The sequence below is a fragment of the Manis pentadactyla genome, chromosome X, assembly GCF_030020395.1.
Source record: "Manis pentadactyla isolate mManPen7 chromosome X, mManPen7.hap1, whole genome shotgun sequence".
NCBI lineage: Eukaryota > Metazoa > Chordata > Mammalia > Pholidota > Manidae > Manis > Manis pentadactyla.
The window spans coordinates 131,541,576-131,560,777 of NC_080038.1; the positions used below are offsets into that span (position 1 = coordinate 131,541,576).

The following is a 19,202-nucleotide window of genomic DNA, read 5'->3' on the forward strand; positions in this document are numbered from 1 at the left end:
TTACTTCTTAGTGGCCACGGAACCCTCATGAAAACAGGTATAAGTTATGACCGAGGTTGATGAGGGCAATATGGTTTAATTTACAAAACTTGGCATCAGAGCCAACATTTCTGGAAGACATCAGTTCAGGAAAGGCAAGCTCATCTGTGCCTGAAGTGGCTGGGTCCCAGCAGTTTTAGCCGCTCTCCAAAGGCATCTACTGGGCCATGTCTGTCTTCAGTGTAGTCAATGCCAGATCAATCGTTTGTATCAGTTGGCAAGGTGACAATGATTTCTCAAAACCTGCAGATCATATTCAAATGTAAATGTGGGTGCAAGCTTTCTTTAATGTGCCTAAGAAAAATCTTTAAAGTTCCTGAATTCTGTATCAGACTCAGAGGCTTCTCAGTTGTGATTTTAGATTTTAGGAATGACCCTTAATATGAGGGATGGTCACAGCTTAATATAAACTCTTGTATATTTAAGAAACTATACATGAACCTTAACTGCAAACCTAAAGGCCATTATAGATACACAAAAAATATAAAGACAGGAATGCAATTACCTTAATAATAATAAAAAATAAAAAAAAACAAAAAGAATGCAAGTATAACACTAAAGAAAACCAGCAAATCACAAGAGGAGAGTATAAGAGAGGAAGAAAGGAAAAGAGGAACTACAAAACAACCAGAAAACAATTAATAAAATGGCAATAAGTACATAATTATTAATAATTACTATAAATAATTACTTTAAATGTAAATGGGCTAAATGCACCAATCAAAAGACATAGGGTGATTGAACAGATAAAGAAGCAAGGTCTATCTATATGCTGCTTACAAGAGACTCATTTCAAAACTGAAGACATACACAGACCAAAAGTAAGGAATGGAAAAAGATATTTCCCCTGAATAAAAGAGAGAAAAGGCAGGAATACAATACTTAAATCAAACAAAATAGACTTAAAAACACAGTAACAAGAGACAAAAAGGACATTACACAGTGATAAAGGGATCAGTCCAACAAGAGGATATAACAATTGTAAATACCTATGTACCCAGGATAGGAGTAGCTAAATATATATAAAGCAAAAACTAACAGACCTAAAGGAAGAAATAGACAACAGCACAATAATACTAGGGGATTTAATACCCCACTTACATCAATGGATAGATCATCCAGACATAGAATAAAAAAGGAAACTGGCATTCAACAACACATCAGACCAGATGGACTTAACAGATATATACAGAACACTCCATCCAAAAGCAGCAGAATACACATTCTTCTCAAATGCACATGGAACACTCTACAGAACAGATCACATATTAAGGCACCAAAAAACTCTCAGTAAACTTAAGAAGATCAAAATTGTATCAAGCATTTTTTCAGACTACAATGTTAAGAAACTATATATTAGTTACATGAAGAAAGCCAGAAAAATCACAAATACCTGCAGTCTAAACAACATGCTTCTAAATAATACATAGATCAATGAAAAGATCAAAGAGGAAGTCAAACAACACATGGATACAGATGAAAACAGAAACACAACAGTTCAAAATATGGGGGGTGCAGTGAAAGGAGTTCTAGGAGGTACATCACAAGACAGGCCTACCTCAAGAAACAAGAAAAATCCCAAATAAACAATCTAAACTCACACCTGAAGAAACTAGAAAAAGAAGAACTAATGAACTAATGAAACCCAAAGTTAGCAGGAGGGATATAATAAAGGTCAGAGCAGAAATAAATAAAATAGAAAACAAGAAAACAACAGAAAAAAAATCAATGAAACCAAGATCTGGTGCTTCAAGAAAATAAATGACATAGATAAAACCCCTAGCTAGATTCATCAAGAGAAAAAGAGAAAGGACACTAATAAACAAAATCAGAAACAAAAAAAGAAGTTACAACTGACTTCACAGAAATTCAAAGAATTATAAGAGAATTGGATGAAAAAGTATATGCCAATAAATTGGACAACCTAGAAGAAATGGAAAAATTCCTAGAAACATACAATCTCCCAAGACTGATCCACAAAGAAACAAAATCTGAACAGACAGATTACTACTAATGACATTGAATTGGTAATCAAAAATCTCCCAACAAAAGTCCAGGACCAGATGACTTCACAGGTGAATTCTACCAAATTCTACCAAATTGCTTATGCTCTACTATTAAAGAAGAGCTAATACCTGTCCTTCTTAAGGTATTCCAAAAAAATTGAAGAGGAAGGAATACTTCCAAACTCATTCTATAAGGCCAGCATCACTCTAATACCAAAACTAGACAAATGCAATACAAAAAAAGAAAATTACAGACCAATATCCCTGATGAACATAGATGCAAACATCCTCCACAAAATATTAGGAAACCAAATTCAATAATGCATCAAAAGGATCATGCATCAAGACCAAGTGGGATTTATTCTGGGGATGCAAGCATGGTACAACATTTGTAAATCAATCAATGTGGTACACCATACTAATAAAAGGAAGGAAAAAAAAATATGATCATCTCAATAGATGCTGAAAAAGCATTTGACAGAATTTGTCATTCATTCGTGATAAAAACTCTCAGCAAAGTGGGTATAGAGGGAATATACCTCAGCATAATAAAGGCCATATACAATAAATCCATAGCTAACATCATGCTCAATAGTGAAAAGCTAAAAGCTTTTCCTCTAAGATCAGGAACAAGAAAAGGATACCCAGTCTCACCACTTTTGTTCAACATAGTACTAGAAGTTCTAGCTCTGGCAATCAGACAAGATAAAGGGATAAAAGGAATCCAGACTGGTAAGGAAGAAATAAAACTGTCACTGTTTGCAGATGACAAGATACTATATGTAGAAAACCCTAAAGACTCCACCAAAAAACTATTCGAACTAATAACTAGATTCAGTGAAGTTGTAGGATACAAAACTAATACACAGAAGTCTTTTACATTCCTATATACATATAACAAACTAGCAGAAAGAGAAATCAGGAAAACAATTCCATTTACAATTGCATCAGAAATGATAAAATAACTAGTAATAAACCTTTAAGAAGTAAAAGACCTATACACTGAAACTATAAGACACTGATGAAAGAAATTGAAAAAGACACAAATAAGTGGAAATCTATCCTATGCATATGGATGGAAGAGTTAGTATTGTCTAAAGATCCATCCTGAAAATAATCCTAAAATGTCTATGGAATCACAAAAGACCCTGAATAGCCAAAACAATCTTGAGAAAAAAGAACAAAGCTGGAGGTATCACACTCCCTGATTTCAAGCTATTCTACAAAGCTACAGTGATTAAAACAGTATGGTACTGGCACAAGAATAGATCCACAGATCAATGGAGAAGAATTGAGAGCCCAGAAATAAACCCACACATATATGGTCAATTAATATATGGCAAAGGAGGCAAGAATATATAATGGGTAAAAGACAGCCTCTTCAAAAATGGTGTTGGGAAAACTGGACAGCTACGTGCAAGAGTATGAAACTGGGTCACTGTCTAATACCATACACAAAAGTAAACTCAAAATTGATTTAAGACCTCAATGTAAGACATGAAACCATAAAATTCTTAGAAGAAAACATAGGAAGAATCTCTTGAATATCAGCATGAGCAATTTTTTCTGGACATGTCTCCCCAGGCAAGCAAAACAAAATAAAAAATAAAACAAGTGGTACTCCATCAAACTAAAAAGCTTTTGTACAGCAAATGAAACCATCAACAAAACAAAAAGGCAACCTACAGTATGAGAGAATATATTTATTTGCAAATGATATATCCAATAGGCGCTAATATCCAAAATATATAAAGAACTCACCACCAAATATATACAACTCACCACCAAAAAAAATGAATTACCCAATTTAAAAACAGGTAGAGGACCTAAATAGATATTTTCCAAAGAAGACATATAGATGGCCAACATGAAAAGATGCCCCACATCACTAATTATCAGGGTCAGGGAAATGCAAATCAAAACCACAATGAGGTATTACCTCACACCAATTAGAATGGCCACTATCCAAAAGACTAGAAATAATAAGTATTGGTGAGGATGTGGAGAAAGGAGAACCCTCCTTGCACTGTTGGCAGAAATGTAAATTGGTGCAGCCACTGTGGAAAGCAGTACAGAGGTTCCTCAAAAAACTAAAAATACAAATACTGTTTTACCCAGTAATTCCACTTCTAGGGATTTACCTGAAGAAAAAAACCTCACAGATTTGAAAGGATATATGCACCCCTATATTTATTGCCCCATTATTTACAATAGCCAAGAAATGGAAGCAAACAAAGTGTCCATCAGTAGATGAATGGATAAGGAACAAGTGGTACATATACACCATGGAATACTATTTAGCCAGGAAAAAGAAAGTAATCTTACCATTAACACACCATGGGTGGACCTAGAGGGTATTCTGCTCAGTGAAATAAGGCAGGCAGAGAAAGACAAACAACATATGATTTCACTTGTATGTGGAATCTAAACAAACAAAACAGCAATAGATACATAGACACTGAGAAGTGACTGGTAGGTACCATGGGGCAGGGGTTGGGGTGGTTGGGTGAAATAGGTGAAGGGGGTAAAGAAACATACCATCTAAATCATATAAATTAGTCACTGCAATGAAAGTAGAAAATAGAAAATAGTCAATATTTCCTTAACATTCTATATTGTAACTACACTACTTGGGGTGAGCATTTAGTAATGTAGGTAACTGTCAAATCACTATGTTCTACACTCACAACCAATATAATATTGTATATCAACTATACTTCAATAAGTAAATAAATAAAGGATCTTTAAAAAGTATCATGGATGGTTCCAGGGACCTGCTTCCCCTGCCCCCGTAACCCTGCTCTGGCCAGCAGAGTCTTAGCAGTTTGTTAAAGAAAGACTTCATCTGAATATCCTGCCAGATCGGCACAGGTACAGTGGTGCAGGGCAAATAGGGTTTATAACCCAACACCAGGTGCTAGCACGGTGACTTCTTCTTAGAGAGACATGCACACTTTGTAGATGCCGAAAGGTCAGGATTCGTCCTCGTCAATCAGGGGTGGTATCTCTTATGCAGAAGAGAACCTTCCCAGTTGGGAAGTTTTATCATCTCAGAGGAAAAAGGTCCTGCAGGGCACAGAGTTCATTACTCAGGTGCCAGCAAAGTAGCCTGATATCTGTAGGCTCCAGAGGGTTGCCGCTCCATAACCAAACCTGCACAGTCATTTAAGGGGTGGTCCGGGGACTCTTCCAAATCCAAGGGGAAGCAATGCATTTTATAAAGCACCCCAAGTAATGCACTCTGTGTCACCTGGAAAGGTTTTGACTTTTTCAGTCTTATGCCAATTTCCTGCCAAAGTAAAGAACTACCATGTTATATTTACAAATCTACATGTTAAACGAGGTTACCTTTCAGGTATATTACCCTGTGAGTCAACAGTTGCTACGGTATTGCTACTGTATGCAAAAGTAAGGGTACAGCCACAACTAATCTTTGCCTCTACCCCTAGCTGGTCTCAGTGTTATCCTTCATTTGGCCAAACTTGGTATTTCCTACCCCACTCCACTCCCTCCCGTGTTGAAATGTCAGACTGTGATTCATGCACTTACTGCACCTGTGTATCTCTCCTAAGGCTGTATTTTGTAGGTGGGTGGGCTGCAGTGCTGAGTTTTGAGAATTGTGGGTTGCTTAACACACATAGTAATATGAAGTCATATGACATGAAACAGGCTGCTCTTCAATTTTTAAACCAGCCACCCCAAAGCATCTGCCCCCCAAATCCTATCAATCCAGTAAGAGAAATATACCTGTGTTCAAATTAAGTCACTCATTTTAAAACTCCTTTTCTTTGGAAAACTTTCAAAATATACATAAGTAGAGAAAATAGGACAGTGAGGTCCCACTGACCCATCACCCAGCAGTAATTATGGCCCATCCTCCGACAGTAACTATGATTTTGCCATACTTGCTTCACCTGTTCACCTCCTCCCTGCCTTGGGCTGCATTTTGTTAAAGCAAGTGCCAGACTCATGTCGTTTCACCCCTGTGTACTTCAGGATACCTTTTAAACATACATGGACATTTTCTTAGATGGCCAGAATGCCATGTTCATAGCTAATCCAATTAATGACAATCCCTTGTCATCCTGTTATACCCAGTTCATAGTCACATATCCTAGATTTCTCAAAAATGCGAACCATTCAATTTAATCATTCCTCTACAAGAACAGGTAAGAGCATCAGGTTAGAGCTCCTTACCAGATTTTCTGTACAGAACAACCCCCCAAGGGCCCCACTTGGTGGGGGCTCAGTCAATGTTTGTTGAATCTGGCCTTTTTCTTGTTGGAGGAGAGAAATCAAAAGTGACACAAGGAAAGGTAATTTTTCCAGGGCAGCTGCATCTCCTGGGATTGAAGCCTGAGAAAGCCGCAATTGATTTTTGCAGCCTCCTGCCCCAGCATGCTGGTGCTCCTGTAGTGACTATTGCAGGCATATCAAAAAGGCCTCCTTCCTGTCTGCCTCCGTTCTCCGTTCATGGTGTGCATGTGCAGTTAATTGAGAGACCGATTAAAGAGGCAACTAACCCAAACTGAGTGGTTTTGTTTTCTCCTTTTTCATTTGATTCAGCTATAAGAGATTAAGGAAATGCATTTCCCCTCCCTCCCGAAAGTGCAAAACCTCAAACGCATGCCAGCTAACTGTTCTCTCCTATGACTAATTGATGTTTTGCACTCACAGCCTTGAAAAATAATCCTTCCCATGCACAGTGCTGTTTGCAATGAGATACATTAGGATGACAGCTTGAGCCCTTGTGAAGGTATGGAACTCAGCATGTAGATAATTGTGTCTGCAATTTAAAAATTTCAGATAAACTGTTTGGGGAGAAGGCTGGCTTGCCAGCACTTGGACAGCTGTGCCCAAAGGTGCAGCTCAGCCACTCTTTGGCCCCAGCAGCTTTGAACCAGCCATGTGTAACCTGGCAAAGCACCTAGTACCATGCTTGGCAAATGGGGATGAGTCAACAAATGTTTGTAGCTTGAATGAATACAAAAAGAAGTCAGTCTTCTCTGTGGCATCTTACTACACTGATGGACAGTGACTGCAATGGGGTATGGTGGGGGGGACTCAAGAATAAGGGTGAATGTAATAACTGCATTGTTTTTTTGTGAAACCTTCATAAGAGTGTGTATCAGTGATACCTTAATTTAAAAAAAGTCAGTCTTAACACAATTAAAGTTTGTCCACCAAAAAAAGAAAAAGATAAAGTAAATCAGCCAGTCCCAGAGTAGTGCACAGGAAATCGGCAGCCCAGAGGGCTGTAAGTGAGCCCAGTCGCATGTGTGCTGACTATAGGCTCTTGGTTGACTCCCACTGGCTAGCTACATGGCGCAAATGAAATCCTTCATTTCATATGAGTATTTAACGTGTTTTTTTCTCAAAAGATCTGGTCATCTCCCTAGCATTCACAAATTTCTGTTTTTAGTTGTGGATAAGGAAAGCAAAAAAATCATAGTTAAAAATTCTCGAAAACCACACATATTAAAGTTTCAGTTCTGTAAAGAGTGAAGAGAGATCGACTCAGCCAGAATTGTTGGGTGGCCTTGTGGGTGGAGGATTCAGGAACGAGCTGCTGAATGGTACAGAAGTTGATAGGAGAGCTCTAAAACCATGCCCACCCTTTTACCCCATAATCTCACTGAGGGGACCATATCCCAAGGAAATAATCCAAAAGACAAAGTCTCATTTCATAAGGATATTTATAGCAAAGTCATTTATAATAGGGGAAGATTGGAAACAACCCAACTGCCCAACAGAAAGGGGCCCGGCTAAGCCATAAATAGCATATCAGCTCAGTGGTGCACTGTGCAGCCACCGGAGCATCGAGTAGATGATTTGTTTCAATGTGTGGCAACATCTGCACAAAAGAGTGTCAATTAGAAAAAGCAGAACAAGAAACATCATGTGCCCAGTGATTACAACTCTGTGAAAATATACCTGGTATTTTGAAAAGGGTCAGAAAGGCATCAAAAGTGGTGCAAACGTACACTTGAAACTAGTATAATATTGTATGTCAATTATTCTTCAACAAAATAAATAAGTAAATAAATGTTTAAAAACTAAAGTGATCGTTGATATATATTTTTAAAGAGTGATGTAAGCAGAGCTGTTAAGTTCACTGAATTCCTTTCCTGCCTTGTGGATGGTTTAAGTGTGTAATGCATAGAAAGGCAGGCAGGCAGGCAAACTACTGCTTCTTAAACATTCTGTTTAAAACATAAATGGATTGCCATTTAAAACATTGTCATTCAGAGATGTTTATCGATTAAGAACACCAGAAAGAAATACAAATGAGAACTCAGAAAGACCCAGGAACATCTAAATCTAGTCTTTTGCCTGATAGAAAGTCGAAATTCATTTGGAACAAGATCCCTCCTGAATGCCTCACAGCCCTGGATCAACAACTGGAAGCCATAATGACCAAGACGTGTTCAGACTCCTACAGAGAAAGACAGCTCACTGTGACCAGCAATGTGTGTTCCTTAGCAAATCACTTTTCATTTGATGATGTCACCATTAAAGAAAAAATCAACCTCTGCAGAATTCACCATCACCCAGCAGAAAACAGCATGCCAAAACCTTTAGAATTGATTTCTGTGCATTTGCAGCACACCTTCCCAATTCTGTGGCTTAAATGAATCACTAATGAAAATTAGAAAGCATTAGTTTTGATTTGTATTTGCAGCATGGTCCCTGAAACCAAAGGGGAGAGCGTCTTGGAAAATAAGTAAAATCATTGCCTTAAGACTTGGACCTAGGGTTCACTGTAGGACATCTTCAAAGATTTTTAGAAATCTTTTGTTCATGTTAAAATAGCCCTACTGGTTGCTGATTTTGTCCTCAGTATTTCTCACAAAAGCAATTATAACTAAGAAGTGAGAATGTAATGTGTTTTGGAAGAAAGAGCATCACATGCCCATGTCTGTTGGTGCATTTTCAATATTACGGGACCAAATTGAGGGGGAAACATTCCCTTACAATTATTTTAGGTATCAAGACAACCAGTATCAGCATGCAAGTTGGGAAGAAGCCAAAGATGATGACAGACAGCTGAATCATGTTTGATCCCAAAGTTTTCATTTATGCCACCATTTTATTGCTGTGAAGGGACCACAGCAAAATGGGTGCTGCCTCTACTGTATTGCTGTGCACAGGATATATGTACAACAGCCACCCCCTGTGAAGGGCTTAATGTGCCGCCTCAGCCTTAAAAGCAGTGCACTTGCCGATACACAGACAGACTCTCTGGCATTTGTGCTGATATTACAGTCGCAAAATCAAATATTAAGAAGCCATATTTTTCTCAAAGGAATAAGATTTACCAGTTTAATTAAACAGTACATCCCTTTTCTTTGGGTCTCTGTCTCTTGCCTCCTCCATTGTCCCCAGGGGAATAGAAGGAATTCCAGTGCCACACGAAACTCAGAGCTCCAAGGAGCCTAAATGCTTTGATGGCATTTGTGAGCATGAGATCTATTTAAAGACAAGTGACTGAGTCTTGCTTTTCCTCTTTTAGACACTGTTGTAGGTTCATAGGGTGTGGTTTTCTCTTAGTTGCTGAGCAAGCGGTGATTCCATTCATTTTGTGATTTTTTTAAATGAGGAAATAAAGAAATAGACACTGATCCCCATCCCTGCCACCCTAAACAAAGCATGGGTTTTGGTTCTCTATACTCTGTGTCTGCCTCCTCTCAGATTTTAAAGAAGTTCATCATCTTTGTTCTTTTTATATACACCGATTGAGTGTGTGTGTGTGTGTGTGTATATGATGGTTAGATTTCCTCAACTATAAAATGGAGATAATATTTCCTGTTCTACTTCCCCTTATAAGGTTCTTGTGAGGATAAAATGAGCTCAAGTATGTGAGAACGTTTTGAAAAATGTTGAACGCATGCTATAGTTGGAAGTGATTGCTATGGCCATCTTTTCCTTTGAGATCTTGACACTATGCAACAGGGAGAGCATTGAACTAGACAATTTCTACATTTTGGTTATACTTTGCTGAAAGCTAATACTTTTCCAAGGTATGTAACCAAATTTTTAGTAAGGTTTGGGCACTGGGCATGTTCTCACCTTGTATCACTCTGTAAGCTCTGGTTTAGTTCTGTGTTCCAGAGGTGTAAAAAAATGACCAAAGGAACCCCCAAATCAGCTTAGGCCAAGGGAGGGATGTGCAGCGGCATGGGTAGGAGGAGACAGAAAATGGGATCTTTCCATCACCAGTTACTTCTGGAAAAATGTGTCTGCAGGAGAGGAAAGAGGCTTGGATACTATTTTGGGGGGCAGAAGGTAATTAAATCAGTGTAAATCTTGATTCCAGAATCTTATTTAAAACATTCTTCAGGAAACATAAAATAGTATATTCTTCAGATAGTACTGGGGTGCCCCTTGAACTGAGCAGTTTGTAGTTAAGATTATGACCTCAAGCGATTGCTACTGAGTTACTAAGGAATATCAGCTCTCCAATGCTGTGTGCATCCATTCTCAATCGAAATGAAATGTTAGGCCTGCTTGGTGAAGCTTTATTCAAAGACCTAGTAATGCTTTATTCAAAATCGCTGGCTCTATTGTCCTGCAGCTCCACATTAGAGAATAGATTGCACCATTTGAGGGGAGTGTAGGGTTTTCCCAGGCACCAGACCCTTGGGGCATCTTCATCTCTTATGGGGTGTGGTATCCTTCATGAACGTTCACACATTCAGCACTTTGTACGTTCTCCACTGGTCACCCCAAGCTGCCATCTCTGAACCCTCTGTGGACTGCTGAACATGCACTGAATGGGCATTTTGAGGTGTCACATGAGGATGCCAGTTATTTACCTTTTTTGGGTACAGCAGTTCATGCAATTTCCCTTTCTGTGTTCAGTCTTTAGAAAAGTGAGTGCAAAGTAGAAAACAGAATAATACCAGTGTTGATACTAGTGAAAAGAAGCTCAGGTCTCTTAACCATAATATGATTGACATAAGACAGAAATCAATACATGGTCCAAAATTAGAGACATTCATCTCAGTCTTTGGACTCAGTTTTTTTACTTAGGACACTAGAGGCTCAACTGTGAAAGAAAAGAACACAATGGGAGAATGTAGACAAAATGCTATGAATGTATCATTCAGATTGAGTGGGGTTTGTCAGTAATAGTTTTAATTTTCTGGGAATGGAACACCCCCACCTTATCCTGTATCATGTTAGACAATTGTCCACACACTCAAGCCTCTACATGTGTTTTTAGGACTCCATTAGGCATGCAAACTGGAGCTCATGTGTACACCAGGAATTGTGGCACCAACTGCAGTCTGGCCAGTTTCTCTGTGTCCTATGGACCTAAAAATTCAGTCCTTCAATCATACTGTTTCTCTGCCTGGAATAGCCTGCCACTCTTTTATCCTGATCAAATTCCTATGCATCAGTCCAGTCCCACCTCCTCTAGGTGAGCTGAGTTGGCCACATAAGCTTTGGTCCATCACCACTTTGCTGAAGTGCTCTCAGAGCAAAATTAATACTTACAGGCAAACTGGCTCAGAACCTTAGTGAGTGGTTCATGTTTCAGCCTCCTAAGTCCTCTGAGACAAGTCCTTGTAACTGAATCATAGGTCCTCTGGGGCAAGAATATATCTCTGGCCTCTTCTGTATCCCCCACAGTACAGACTGTGGAGCTGGGCACTGTTTTGTTCTCAGTTCTGTGCCCCCCCAATTTTTTAAAAAATAAAATGCTGAAGTGGTAGGTAGATGCAAGATAAAGGTAGAAAACATAGTTTAGTGCTGTAAGAGGGCAAATGTAGATGATCAGGTGTGTGCCTATAGACTAAGTATTAATCCAAGCTAGACAAGGGCAACAAAACATCCACGGATGCAGAAGATTTCTCTCAAAACAGGGGGGGTGAGGTTCTAAGCCTCACCTCTTGATCCCCAATTTCTCACCTGATGGCCCCCCTGTGACTGTGCCTGTCTTAGGTTGTTCTTCCCTTGAGGAATCTTACCCATATCTGGCTAACCAGCCATCTTCCGGGTCTGTGCCCCCAAAATTTATATGTGGAGGTCCCAACTCCCAGGACCTCAGAATGTAACCACATTTGGAGATCAGGTGTTTAAAGATGAGATTAAGTCAAAATGAGGATGGTAAACCAGGACTCTAATCCAGTGTGACAGGTGTCATGTGACGAGGATGAGACATCAGGGTCCTGGGCACAGAGGAACAACCATGTGAAGAGGCAACAAGAGGACGGCCATCTGCAAGCTGAGGAGAGAGGCCACAGAGGAAGCCAACCCTGGAGCACCTTGATCTTGGACTTCCTGCCTCCAGAACTATAAGAAAATAAATTCCTGTTGCTTGAGCCACCCAGTTAATGGTATTCCACTATGGCAGCCCTAGTGAACTAATGCAGGCATATAGTAGGTACTCTATGAATATTTCTATGTTATTTGTTTAGAGGAAAGGGAGAATAACAAACAAAAGGAAAGCTATTAAAAGATAGTAATACAACCAAGGTGAAAAATTACCAAGTATCATGAACATAAATAACAGTATTAACTAAGTAAGCAGAAGTTAGACTAACAAAGCTTGGTGTATTTACACATCTGGGAGTTATCACACATAAAAACAAAGATTTATGGAGCATTTACTATATGCCAGCACTGTTTATTCTAAATGTTCTACATGGATTAACCTATTTAATTTTCACAACACTGCAAAGGAAATACTATTTTTCCCATTTTGCACATGAGGAAACTGAGGCTTGGAAAGGTCAGGTGAGTTGGCCAAGTTTCCATAGCAACTAAGCGGAGGAGCCAGGCTATAAATGCAGGCAGTCCGACTTTAGGGCAGATACGCTTATACTGGCCTAATACTGTGCTCAGTGAGCATGTTTTCCCTTGTTTTAACCTTGAAAACCTAAGACACATTTTGCCAAATACCACTGTCTGCTTTTTAAAGAAAATTTATTGAGGTATCGTTGATATATTATAAAATGCACCCATTTGAAGTGCACAGTGCCTTAAACTATTCTCTTTTGAAGGAAATGGAATGTTTTATTTCACTTACAGTTCATCAAAATGTTATTTCCTAAAATCTATTCAATATTTAAGAACCCTCTGGTCCTTCTCTACAATTTCCTTTTACTAGACACAGTAATTGCCATGAACCAAATGTAAATAATATCCTACCCCAACCAGTTTGAGTTCTATTCAGCACTTCTTGCCACTAATCCTCAAGCAGATTGAAAAATCTAACACAGTGTAAACTTTAATCCTCAGCAGTTGGTTTTCTAAACCAGATTCTCCAGTATAAAGAAATGCATCTTGAGAAGATCACTGTTCAATCTGGCTAAAAAATACCTGCTAAAGACTTGGAAGAGCCCAGTGGAATTGTCAGTCTGACATGTTACCATGGTCTGCTTGATACTAAAACAAAATGCCAAGATGTGAAAAAGGTACTTTCTGCAGTGGAACCGAGTCTAATTTGGTTTGAGCTCAATCACAGTCTCCTCTGGGTTGCCAGGGAATGAATCGATAAACTTGTTTGAACCTTTTCACATACCTAAATGCTGCATACTGTTGGGAGATCTCACTACCTGTCTTGACATTCTGAAAGAAGTCTCAGTCACGAGAAAACCTTCCTTAAGTCAAAAACAAATCTGCTGCTCTGTAACTCCCACTAATTTGTCCTTTTGCTGCTTTTCAAAACTCTCCAGAAAACAATCAGCTCCTTTCCAAGTTCCCCGCTGCTGTGCTGTTTGAAGACAGTTCACAAGTCCCCAACCCAGTTTAGCAGTTGTTCACCTTTTTCCTCAATAACAATGGTTTGAATCCCTAGATCATAGTAGGAATTCTCTCTGCGTATTTATCAAAATTCCTCTTATAATGTGTCACCTGCAACCAAGCATTATCTTCTCAGTGTGGCCCAATCAGTGGAGAGCACAGAGGACCTTCATCTTTTTCCCCCCCAGCTTTATTGAGGCATAATTGACAGATAAAAATTATGTATATTTAAGGTGACAATGTAATGGTTTTGTATAGGTATACAATGTGAAATGATTACCACAATCAAGCTAATTAACACCTCAATCACCTCACATAGTTACTATTTTGTGTGTGGTGAGAACATTAAAGATCTACTCTCTTAGCACATTCGAAGTACATAATATGTTATTATTAACCATAGTCACCATGCTGTACATACGCTCTCCATTAATTATTCATCTAACAACTGGAACTTTGTACCATTTGACAAACATCACCCCATTTCCCCCACTCCACAGCCCTTGGCAATCACCATTGTATTCTCTGGTTCCGTGAACTCAAGTATTTTAGATTCCACATACAAGTGAGATCATATGGCATTTGTTCTTTCATGTCTGGCTTATTTCACTTGGCCTCATGTCCTCCAGGTTCAGGATCCCTCATCTTCTGCTTGGTGTTAGGTAGGACCATGTGCAGTTGCCATTTTCTAGGTCAAAAATGTTTGATATCAGCAACTTCAACTAGTCAATCTACTATATTTCTATTATTACAATCTAATATCAAGCCCAGAAATAAATCTATCCATATATGGTCAACTAATATGCAATAAAGGAGCCATGAATACACCATGGGGAAAAGACAGCCTCTTCAATAACTGGTATTGGGAAAACTGGACAGCTACATGTAAGAGAATGAAACTGGATTATTGTCTAACCCCATACACAAAAGTAAACTAAAAATGGATCAAAGACCTGAATGTAAGACAGTCTGTAGATTCAATGCAATCCCTATCAAAATACCAACAGCATTCTTCAACAAACTAGAGAAAATTCTTCTAAAATTCATATGGAATGACAAAAGACCCCAAATAGCCAAAGCAATCCTGAGAAGGAAGAATAAAGCAGGTGGGATTATGCTCCCCAACTTCAAGCTCTACTACAAAGTCACAGTAATCAAGACAATTTGGTACTGGCACAAGAACAGACCCACAGACCAGTGGAACAGAATAGAGAGCCCAGATATAAACCCAAGCACATAAGGTCAATTAATATACAATAAAGGAGCCTTGGACATAGAATGGGGAATTGACAGCCTCTTCAACAGCTGGTGTTGGCAAAACTGGACAGCTACATGTAAGAGAATGAAACTGGATCATTGTCTAACCCCATACACAAAAGGAAATTCGAAATGGATCAAAGACCTGAATGTAAGTCATGAAACCATAAAACTCTTAGAAAAAAACATAGGCAAAAACCTCTTGGACATAAACATGAGCAACATGAACATATCTCCCTGGGCAAGGGAAACAAAAGCAAAAATGAAAAAGTGGGACTCCATCAAACTAAAAAGCTTCTGTACAGCAAAGACACCAGAAGAAGAACAAAAAGACATCCTACAGTATGGGAGAATATATTGGTAAATGACATATCCAACAAGGGGTTAACATCCAAAATATATAAAGAACTCACACACCTCAACAACCAAAAAGCAAATAACCCTATTAAAAAAATGGGTGGAGGGCCTGAGCAGACATTTCTCCAAAGAAATACAGATGGTCAACAGACACATGAAAAGATGCTCCACATCGCTAACCATCAGGGAAATGCAAATCAAAACCACAGTGAGATATTACCTTACACCACTTAGAATGGCCACTATCCAAAAGACAAGAAATAACAAGCGCTGGCAAGCATGTGGAGGAAAGAGAACACTCCTACACTGTTGGTGAAAATGTAAATTGGTGCAGCCACTGTGGAAAGCAGTATGGAGGTTCCTCAAAAAACTAAAAATACAAGTACCATTTTACCCAGTAGTTCCACTTCTAGGAATTTACCTGAAAAAAACAAAATCACAGATTTGGGAGGATATATGCACCGCTGTGTTTATTGCCCCATTATTTACAATAGGCAAGATATGGAAGCTAACAAAGTGTACATCAGTAGATGAATGGATAAAGAAGATGTGGTACATATACACAATGGAATATTTTTCAGCCATAAGAAGAAAACAAATCCTACCATTTGCAACAACATGGATGGAGCTAGAGGGTATTATGCTCAGTGAAATAAGCCAGTGGAGAAAGACAAGTACCAAATGATTTCACTCATATGTGGAGTATAAGAGCAAAGAAAAACTGAAGGAACAAAATAGCAGCAGAATCACAGAACCCAAGAATGGATTAACAGTTACCAAAGGGAAAGGGACTGGGAAGGATGGGTGGGAAGGAAGGGATAAGGGGGAAAAGGGGACATTACAATTAACACACATAATATAGTGGGGGGGCATGGGGAAGGCAGTATAGCACAGAGAAGACAAGTAGTGATTCTATAGCATCTTACTATGCTGATGGACAGTGACTGTAATGGGTATGTTGGGGGGACTTGATAATGGGGGGGAATCTAGTAACCATGACGTTGCTCATGTAATCGTACATTAATGATACCAAAAAAAAAAAAGAATGATAGAATGCTTTTGTGCCAGTGAATAGGAATGGAGCTTGTGCCTGTCAGAAGCTCATCACTTAAGTGGCTAGGAAGGAGGATTCTCAAAACCTCTAATGGGGTCTCTGTCCCTGAGAGGTCAGTGATATTCAGAAGGAAGAAGGACTCCAGATTTTTCCTAGCAAGCAGCAATGAAGAGCTCTGTTAGGTAAATGAGAAGCCCCACAGAAAGTCCAGGAGTTTCCTGAGTGAGCGGCTGCAGGGGGCTTGTGGGCGGAGCCCTTGGGACATCTCCACCCTGCTTCACTGCCCTGTGTCTGGGCTCGGGCCCCCCAGGGATGGGACTCCTACAGGGAACTTGACAAAGGCAAGCAGAGGACCATGTTCTTGAAGCCCTACCTTCAGTCATAAGGCTTTCTGGAAGCGACTGGGAACCCTGAGCCCGGCAGGCCAGCAATGGGGCAGGCAGAAGGGAATCTCTTGGCCCCAGCAAACAGTCCTAGGCCCCAAAGAGAAGAGGCGACAAAGCAGAGAGAATTGTTTCAGAGCCAGCAGAGAAAGGACCGAGGCATCACCCTCCTTAGCACAGAGTCATCCTTCTCAGAGGCCTCAGCACCCCAAAAGCAGGGCTGGGTCATGCCTTTAATAATAATGGTGGGTGCCAAGTATTGAGCGCTTAACTCTGTGCCAGGCCTGGTGCAGCATACCTCATATGTATGATTGCCTTTAGTCCCTACAGTATCACCAAAGATAGATGTCATTGCTTTCCTCATTCTTCAGGCTCAGAGAGGTTAGGTAACATGCCCTAGACCACACAGTTGGTAAATGCCAGAGCCAGAATTCTAGCCTCAAATAGAACCCAGGCTTCTCTGACTCCAGAATCCACATGCTGACCACTTTCTCTTGCTACCTTCCCCAGTGAGGCAGGACAAAGTCTCTCTCTGCTTCTCATTTAATTAATTAAATTAATTCTTCACATTGCCCCCAGAATTACCATCTTGCCAAAATTTCCAGCTCTATTCAAAACCTTCAATGACTCTCTTTTTGCTTCTAGCGTGAAGGTCAAGGTCTTAAGGATAGTACTTAAGGTCTCCTCCATTTGGCCACAGCATACTTTCCAGATCTATTTCCTACTGCTAGCTTCACTTAGCCATGCCCCCTGCTCCCCGCCTCCTTCTCCCATGTGCCTCATCCATGTGGGCTGCCTCAGCAGTCTCTGACAAGGCCACACCTCATGCGGGCTTCGCTTACACGCTGCCCTCTGCTTGGAAATCCCTTCGTTAAGCAGCCTCCTTTCTGCGCCTGGCCCGCTTACTCCTTCCTCAAAGCCCAGTTGACACGTCAACTCTTTTCTGAAGTCTCCTTCCATCCCCCCAATTGGAATTACCACTGTCTCCTCCCATCCCCTATATCCCTTTGTGGTTCATAACCTTATGATGTTTTCATACTCTCTTGAGGTGCAGTTTTTGCTGAAAGAGGACCCCTCCTAGTGAAAGGGCAGAACTCCAGGAGCATGCAGGAACCACACTTTCTATTCAACTTTGTGGCCAAAGGGAGTTGTACGTTTAGGGATTGCTCAGCCCAAGGCTTAGCCTCTGAGGTGTGATCTCAGCAGGTCTGGGCCACACCACACCAGTACATGCCATCCGGGAAGGAGGGGATGTGGAGCCTGAAAGAGGCTCCAAGAATTCTAACAATCTTGTCTCATTCACTTCCAAGTGTTCCCACCAGTTATTTTGCTTCCTTTGTGGTTGTGTCCCCATTCAAAAAGCCTCAACCTTCCCCCAATTCTGCCAAAACCAAACTTCCAAAATATTTTAAGAGAGTTAACAGCATCTCTTTGAGGGCAGCCTGCATGCAACAACCCAGATGAGTCTCAAAAATGTCATGTTGTTCCCGTGTGGGACCTCCATTAAGTTCTTCACAATGGTATAAAGGGCATATCAAAGGGTGGGAAAAGGGTCTGTTTATGTTTATACAGAGGAATTAAAGCCTAATTTGGCTACCCAGAAAACGAACTAAGATACAATATGAAGAAGTTCCAACATCAACATACTCTGGAAGAGTCATTCCAGAAGATGATCATCAAAAAACATCAACGAAGATCCTGGCGCTGTTGCAGTTGTAGCTGCATTCATCCCACCAGTTCCTGGAATTGCCATTGGAATGAAGAAGGAGATATCTAAGCTGGCTTGTGCATACAGTAAAATAACAAATTTGACTGGATCTATACTGTTGGAACTCAACCAAGAATTAGGAGAAGTGCAAGTTGCAGTGCTCCAAAATCTTGAGACTATAGACTATCTACTATTAACAGAACATATGGGATGTGAACAGTTCCCAGGAATGTGTTGTTTTAAATTGTCTGATTTTTCTCAAACTATTCAAATTCAGTTAGACAATATCCATCATATCATAGATAAGTTTTCACAAATGCTTAGGGTGCCTAACTGGTTTTCTTGGTTTCACGGGAGATGGCTGGTAATTGTAGGTCTGCTTTGGTTATGTAACTGTATTCCTATTATGTTAATGTGGGTGCGCAATTTAATTAGTAGTTTAAAACCTATACATGCTTAAATTACTCTACAAGAAGATATGTCAATGAAATAACCAATCTTCCCATGTTTTCTTCCTCCTGCTACTTCTATAGCTTTTCTTCTTCCTTCCTAATTACAACCCTTAAATAGAATTCGTGCCTCATATCAAATTTACCGAGTATCATAATTCTTCCAAGGGGTAAAGATACCTCAAGATAAATGTTGGG

General features: G+C 39.8%; 1 long non-coding RNA gene across 1 annotated transcript in view; it reads left to right on the forward strand.

Moving 5' to 3' along the window:
- The window catches only part of LOC118929246 (uncharacterized), a 119,644-nt gene that overhangs the window by 34,939 nt on the left and 65,503 nt on the right, over nucleotides 1-19,202 (forward strand). The gene's annotated exons all lie outside the window — the stretch shown is intronic.